Genomic DNA, 9,138 nt, shown 5'->3' with positions numbered 1-9,138 from the left:
AGAGGACTCACATACGGAGCCTTGGCCACTGACCACGCGTCTTTTCGTTTTATATAGAGGTCGTAGCAGCTGTCCGAAATCAGCCTTTTGTTTCGATCTCTATTCTTTTTGAAAAATTACTTTATCTTTTACGAATGATGATGATGATGATGATGCTTAGGACTTTACTTACATACTTTTGAACCTTTTGGGACAATATACTTACTTAGTAACCTTTGACTTAGGTTGACGACCTTTCGGACCAACTTACTACCTGCATACTTTTCATATCGACTTTTACTGCTTATTCACTGTGAGTTATAGCTTCCCTTTTTACTTTACTATTTTTGAGACTGAGAATACATGCGTTTTTTTATGTTTTACATACTTGACACGAGTACTTAAACTTTACATATATGTGGGTTATATAACAGCATAAACATTCCCCTTAGCACGGTAACGTTTAATCATTGGTTTTTGAGCTGGTGAACGCGAATATTAGATATGGATCCATAGGGTTTGACATCCCCACTCGGGCTAGTCGAGCTAGCATTTAACGGGTGTTTGATACTTCGAGAACATATGCACTCGCCAAGTGTACTTTTAGGGGTGATATTTACTTTACGTTAAGTTAGTTACCGGGTGCCCACGGTTAAGCATATACTTTTCATACTATTTTGAATACGAAATCTCGTGGTCTACATTACATTACTGAATACAAACTATAGCTCACCAACATTCGTGCTGACCTTTTAAGCGTGTATTTCTCAGGTGCTTAGAAGTTGTTGCTTCTGCTGTTACACTTGCTGTCTTGGTGTTTTAGACTTGCTGTTACAGACTCGCTGTGTTCGACTTCCGCTGCATTACTTAGAGATGTCTCAATCATGGAACTTTTATCTTGCATTCACAACTTATGTTATTTGAATAATGGCTTGTAACGACCTTTGTGTCATGTTATCTTTTGTAAAACGTTATCCTTTTTGAATGCAAAACTTGTTTTAAAATAGCATGTAGTATTATACCGTGTAATGGACCTGTTGTTGACGATTCGTATAAGATGGTTTTGTACGGGGCGTCACACCGTCAGAACTTAACGCTCCGTCAGTAAATAGCTCCCACGTGACGGTATTTGGTACTTCTTCGACAACCAGCTCTGGTGGCGCGGCGCATATAAATTCAACCATAAAATCTGCCATGATCTGGCCTTTGACAGAGTTACGGGGGCGTAATGGATTTCATGTTCTCCCAATTCGATTGCCCACTTAGCTAGCCTGCCAGAAGCCTCCGGTTTGCTCAATACATGCATGAAAAATCTGTTAGAATAAATTTCCTCCAACGTGCTTCGGTCTCAATCGCCGTACCGTACATGTTTAATAGGTGAATCAGTTAGCACCAGCATTGGGTGCGCTTGAAAGTACCATCTCAACCGTCTTGCGGTGTGGAATTACGCGAAAATAAGCTTCTCGATCGGCTTGTAGTTAACTTCGCCATGTTGTAGCACTTTGCTCACAAAATAAACTGGCATCTGTGTGCCACCGCGTTCCGCAATGAGCACCGAGCTGATAGCCTTGGTTCCTGCCGCCAGATAGATTGTCAAAGTTTCCCCTGAAAGCTTGACATGTTAGTATCACAAGATTTATAGATTCGTAAAAAATATTCACGGAACGGTTATTTTACCCGGTACCGGTGCCGTCATTGTCGGCAACGTCCTGATCAAGGCCTTCGTTTCCTGGAAAGCATGATCCGCTTCAGGAGTCTAATCGAAATTCCGTCCGACGTTTTCCTTCAACACTTTGAATAAGGGAAGTGACCGTTCCGCCGCCTTTGACAGGAATCTGGACAACGCTGCCAGCTTGCCGTTCAGACTTTGCACCTCCTTTCTCGTTCGCGGTGCTGGCATCTCATCAATAGCTTGAATTTTCTTAGGATTTTCCCGGATACCGCGCGTCGTGACAACGTGCCCCAAGAACTTTCCCACCTCGAATCCAAACCTACACTTCTCCGGATTCAGCTTCATGTTGATTTTTTGTAGCGAGTCGAACGTTTCCTGAATGTCTTTCAAAAGGTCCGTTTCGGTGTGACCTTTGATTACTATATCATCGACGTATGCTTCCACGTTTCGACCGATCTGTTCTTTGAACGCAGCGTCGATGACCCGTTGGTACGTTGCACCGGCGTTTTTTAAACCAAAGGGCATCTTTTTGTAACAGAAAACGCCTTGATCTGTGTGGAACGCGGTTTTGTCTTCGTCGCGTTCTGCCATTTGGATCTGGTGATAACCTGTAACAACCCAAACCAACCCTCGACCAAACCACGCGAAAATACAAAATAAAAAAAAATTCTGTGCAGCATACCCGCGCGGCGCGCCAGGTAGGGGCGCGGCGCGCCAAAGTGGGCTGTCCGGAAAGTTTTTAAATGCGAAAAAGATTGACTAGTTCCCGACACTTTTAGACGAAACGCTTTTTACCATACATCCAAATATGTAAAACTAACCTGTTCCAAACATAAAATCAATATTTTACAAGCGGGGCCCACACGACCCAAATTACATGTTTAGTACAAGTTAAGAGTTTCGACCACCAAAAAGTTTAAGTTCCAAACTACGCAATGAGCATGGTGTTTGGGATTAAACTACCCAACTATCGGTCAAACTCCTAGAGCTACTAAAGCCAAAAGCGTCCCCTAGCATCAAGCGGGATCTCTAGTCCAAAACGATGCCCTTACCCTTGTCCAAAACCGAACCTATAAAAAATAGTAAACAATGAGAGGGTAAGCAAAGCTTAGTGAATGCAATAATTATACGAATACATATATAATTATACCTACTTGCATACACTTACACAAACCGCAAACATGCTAACAAACACAATTAGCTTATCGTCGCAATAACAAGCTATAAACCTCCAATACCACAAGCTAGCATAACAACCGCATATAAATATAACTCGAATAATATAATATGCTTACCACACAAATAACCATGGTTAACCAATAGTACAAGGGAATGGCGCTCGCAAAAATGCCATCGGTGTTCACAACATCCGTTAGGGCACTTAACACCTCGCACCACTAACCCCTAGGGTGGCACCTTAACACCTTGGCACATCACCCCGAGTGGCATCTTAACACCTCGATGCATCACTCATTAATTTACGGAGTGGTGTCTTAACACCTCGACACTACACTCCTAGGTGGCATCTTAACACCTCGATGCTACACCCGCGATGCTACACTCTTCACGTGAAACATGGTGTCTTAGCACCTCGATACTACACATTTCACGCTACAACAAATAGATACATTATATACATACGCATATAATTATTCCACTCACCTCAAAGTCTTGTGAAAAGATACCCGAGCTTGCGAAACCTCAAAGTAACGTACCTATCAAATTATACATATAATCAAACGCAAACTCAAGTCGGTCAACCAAACCCTTTCACCATTCTAAGCCATTTTGACCCAAGGTGCAATTTCAACCCATTTGCACCCTTAACCCTAAATTGGGTCAACACACACCAAAACCCTAATCATTCGTCAAGATAGGTTTAAAACACACTTAGGTCACAAGGCTAACTCGTTTTCATACTTGCTAGGCCGCTTAGGTCATTAAAGACTCATTTGACCCATTTCAAAGTCAACACACCCATTTGGGTCATCCATACCCAATAACACCCATTTACATATCATTAAAGTGTTCTAGTACTTTAACTAACCAATTAAGTTCATAATCATCAATCTAACACTTGAAAACCCTAGTTAGTCATCTTTGAGTCTTCATGACCCAAATTCATCCAAAAACACCCCATTCACCCACAAATGGGTTTTAAGTTCATCATTAACCCTAACTCTAACCCTTTCACAAATTAAACAAGGAAATCAAGATTAGAGCATACCACTATGATCAAAACGTAGCTAGAGGAAAGATGAACAACTTTAATACCCGCACTTTGATCCGAAATTGCCTCCTTCTTCCTTGATTCAAGCTTTTCCTCACTAAGAATCTCTCTCTCTCTAGAAACTAAATTGGAAGAAGTGAAGTAGATGAAAATGGAGTTATGAGGCTCCCCAAAACTGATCTAGGGCCTCAAGGTCGGTCCTCAAGTGAATTTACCCAATTGCCCTCAAAATATCTAATTAAAAACAAAGTGAGATGTTAGCCCGTAATGGCGCGGCGCGCCATAAGGCCGCGCGGCGCGCCAAATGTCCAGTTCAGCTTCTTTTGCCTTTTAATTAAATACAACCTAAACCCCACAACTTGAATAACTTATACACACATAAGTACAATAAAATATTCGGGTCTTACAACTCTCCCCTACTTAGATTGGATCACGTCCTCGTGATCCGCACCAAATACTAGAAGTTACGCACTCTACCTTGAACATTTCCGTCTCCAATGCGGAATTACACTTGTAGCAATCACTCATCCGGGTTCTCACTTCGTACACTAACGCATCATAATACAACAACCGTACTTCACACTTCCATTTGATCAAAATTCTCACCACTCACTCGGAAATACACCGTGAAAACATCATAATATATCTTTCCAAAAGCCATAGCACTCCATCATTTCACGATATCGGGTAATCAACCCACGAGACACAATAACTACAACCGTTTGCTCTTACGCCGAGTGTCCAAACTCGTACCCTACACTCCACAATCGTCCTAAAAGTAGTACAATCCACCGACAATCATTGTCGTCACGCCTATCAATCGTGGAATATTCGGGAATCATCCCGACACTTTTTGAAAATCTCTCGTATCCCTCTATCGGGAACTTCGCCATACCGTCTCACGTCGCTAACTACCTTCGTAATTAACTCCAAAGTCCAACTTGGGACTTTTTCGAAGACCATCGAAGCTTTCCTTTCCTAAATGAGCGACACCCGTTCGCTCATCACGTCTACTAGATAGGAACTTTTCCGCATTCCCCGGCGTTGGTCATACTAAATAATCCTTCCAAGGACTCGCTATAAGAAATTCGAACCTCGGTCTTTCAAATCATTTGAGTGTCAACACTCGCTAAACATCACACTATACCACTGTTGTAAATTCGGGTTTCTCACCGGTACCCAAAATCAAAGCAATCACATCATCGGGGTCAAAAGTTACACTAGTAGGTATAAGGAGGCACCTGTCGTTGTGTTATCCAACCCCAATTACCAACACCGAGTCTCCAAAGACTCGACCCTTACGGGGTCTACTCCCGGTGTCACACGTCACCTGACTACACGCGGTCACCAAATCTATCAAACTCTACGGCTCAATGCCCATGACTTCCTAACGACGCCCGCTAGTCACTATCCACCTAGGCCGCCTAGCTAGCCTATTTATCTTTCAACTCAACAATAAGGAGGCGCTTGAAACACCAAGGCTTACACCTTTCCGACTTCGTCCTAACCACTGACCCGGTTACCTACATACATAAGAATAGTTAACCACCATGACTCTACTCGTACACGAACGTGGTTAACGGAAGTGCCTCTCGAACGGCATACCGCATACACCCCCAAAATCATAAAAGAAAAGAGTGGCCGTCAAGAGCGTATAACACTCGCCACACAATCACAAAACTGCCATCGAAATCGAACTACCATTTAATCATCAATTCGAAGATTATTCCAATAACTAAATACACACTTGCACGTATTCCGAAACGTGCAATGCACACAACGATCACTTAGAATACGCGAAAAAGTCACGTATTCTTCCAACTTCTCTAGGCAATCCTTCTCCAAGAGTCAACATTAATAACCAAATTGTCACCCGCAATTTATTAAAGTCCACAATTCCGAGCACAAAATTTGCTCAATCCCTTATATCGGAAAAAACTTAACCGATCTTGTACCAAGATATCAATCCCTTAGCGTACCCTTACCAAGTACAAAGCTAAAAACAACCAAGTCTCAACCTAATGTCAAAAACCCAAAAGATGAAGACCAAGTAAAAACGAATCCTTACGGATAACACTTACCACCTAACACTCCTCTTAGTACGCATACACGGCTAATACGCATCTACCACATGTAACACGGCTATTGTATCACTAGTTGCACAACCTGGTCCTCATGACCTAACCACCGGCGTATACAACCAGCAGTTTTCAATACTAACAATAAGAAGGTTATTCAATACAAAACTCAAGGTGTACAAAAACGGCTATCGTGATATATCCGTAGTGCGCAAAAACAGCTATTGCAACACTACCAACATTATGTGAGTGAAACACGGCTACCGCACTATTAATACCAATGTGTGAGTAAAACCGACTATTACTCACAACCATGTGCACAAAACGGCTATGTGCACAATTCCTACGGGCAATTAAAATCGTAAATATACAAGTAACGGTTCTTCCCGAGAGCCGCTTGCCATCCATCATAACCAAGGGTGGTAACGAAGAGTTAATCCTTCCGGATATCCCTCATCACCTATCACAAGTCAAATGCAATCAACAGAGAGATGACCCCAAATAAACACATATATCTAATTTCCTCGTAGTACACAAAATGGCTATTTTGTAACTACTACCCAAAGTATACGACAATGAGGCATCGTACCCTTTCTCAAATCCCATTACGCTTCCTCGGTAGGAATATAAATCCTAATAAAGTCGACACAATTTCTTTGATGTAACACTACCAACTTCCCAACGTAGAACCTCGTTCCTAAATCAAATCGTCAAGATTACAAAGTCAAACGATTTCGCCATTTACCGTCATACACGACCATACTTGGCGTCAGTCCCTCTTCCTGAATTCTCTAGAGCTCAATTCGATAATAATAAATACTAACGTCTACCGTCACCCGATTGCGCCACTAAAGTGATGACACAATGTCAACATAACACGTATCCTTTTAGAACGAAATTACCGCTATCCGCAAGGTAGACTTTTCCAACTATCAAATCCTTTCTACCCGTTACCACTACGAAAGCATCCGGTCAACGATACACACATGCTCTCAAGGGTTTCACCCACTTCCCTACAAACGCGAACATGCGGTCACAACCTAACGCCAAAGTTCGTTCTCATGGCTTAGTGGATTCATTTACCCTATCACTAAGAAATGCTTGGTTACACCAAGTCTTACGCCCTCGTCCGTCAATACAAATGTCATCATAGGGTGTTTCCATTAGGAATGTCACCCGCATCAATACTACGTATTACCACTATGCATTCGTCCCTAGGGCGCGTTTCCACGAGTCAACGACTCAGGCGCTACCCTGGTGCACTATCATCAAAACCATCAACAAACCGAATCTTCACCGAGTTCACTTGAGTCTAAATAGATCTCGAAGCAAAGTTTAAGTCCCTAATACATACACGAATCCATCGGCACAAATAAACAATAATAAGGCATATTTGTACCAAAGACGAAAATACCTGAAACATCATCGTTGGAACCTTGCGCTCCACTGATCATCAGATAGTCATGCTCTAACCTCCTAACCCGATCTACAAACGATTCGGAACACTCCGACTGACGGTGTCCCTTCTTTTGGCAAATAAAGCACTTGATCGTGCTTAAAGGTACACTCGTACAATCCCGTGCAAAATGACCTCGTCCTCCACACCGAAAGCACGTAGGCCCATAACCTGTCTTACTCCACTTCCTCACTTTTTCAACACCTCCGCGCCCTTTTACTAGGAGCACCTCTTGATTCAAACTTTCTCTTACCCAAAGAGTGATCAGCAAATTTTGGAGCATGAGATTCAATCCCCATAGTTGCTCCTTCGTCACCGTCACCTAGAGGGTTAGGAACCCTCTTTTCTAACTCTTTCTTCACGGCCTTAGGCACTTGGTCTCGGACCATCTCGGTCACTATTCCCTCGAACGACTCTTGGAGAACTTGCTTAACCTTGTTCGCGAAAATCAAGATATAGCGTTCGAACTCCGCCTCAATCCTTAATGTTAACTCATCCTTCCCCTCATGAATAGGCGCGTCCGTTCCGGTTCCATCTTCCATCTTCATTCTAAAGAATGCATATAGGTTAAACAACGAAACGAAAAGGAACGGCATACATATACCTCACCGCCCCATCTTGCTTGATACTCGTCGTACATTGCATGTTTGACACGTCTTGAGCCCGTAACAATGGTAGCTAATCATTGTTACGCGAGCACGTCGCATTAACTTGCTAGTACAACGTCTATCTCGCTTGATGATTGTTAAAACAACACAAAACGATTAGTGCAAGGTTAGTTCACATAGACCTAAGCACTAACCAAATCCCCGGTCCGACCCGTCTCCTACAAGTCCCGCAAAAAGCGCATACACAATAAAGTCTAAGTCTAGGCACCTATCTCAAGTCGGCTAAATCCCTTAGACCATGCTCTGATACCACTTGTAACAACCCAAACCAACCCTCGACCAAACCACGCGAAAATACAAAATAAAAAAAATTCTGTACAGCATACCCGCGCGGCGCGCCAGGTAGGGGCGCGGCGCGCCAAAGTGGGTTGTCCGGAAAATTTTTAAATGCGAAAAAGATTGACTTGTTCCCGACACTTTTAGACGAAACGCTTTTTACCATACATCCAAATATGTAAAACTAACCTATTCCAAACATAAAATCAATATTTTACAAGCGGGGCCCACACGACCCAAATTACAAGTTTAGTACAAGTTAAGAGTTTCGACCACCAAAAAGTTTAAGTTCCAAACTACGCAATGAGCATGGTGTTTGGGATTAAACTACCCAACTATCAGTCAAACTCCAAGAGCTACTAAAGCCAAAAGCGTCCCCTAGCATCAAGCGGGATCTCTAGTCCAAAACGATGCCCTTACCCTTGTCCAAAACCGAACCTATAAAAAATAGTAAACAACGAGAGGGTAAGCAAAGCTTAGTGAATGCAATAATTATACTAATACATATATAATTATACCTACTTGCATACACTTACACAAACCGCAAACATGCTAACAAACACAATTAGCATATCGTCGCAATAACAAGCTATAAACCTCCAATACCACAAGCTAGCATAACAACCGCATATAAATATAACTCGAATAATATAATATGCTTATCACACAAATAACCATGGTTAACCAATAGTACAAGGGAACGGCGCTCGCAAAAACGCCATCGGTGTTCACAACATCCGTTAGGGCACTTAACACCTCGCACCACTAACCCCTAGGGT

Source organism: Rutidosis leptorrhynchoides, chromosome 10, assembly GCF_046630445.1.
Source record: "Rutidosis leptorrhynchoides isolate AG116_Rl617_1_P2 chromosome 10, CSIRO_AGI_Rlap_v1, whole genome shotgun sequence".
NCBI classification, from domain to species: domain Eukaryota; kingdom Viridiplantae; phylum Streptophyta; class Magnoliopsida; order Asterales; family Asteraceae; genus Rutidosis; species Rutidosis leptorrhynchoides.
Note: the sequence above shows the minus strand (reverse complement) of the source record.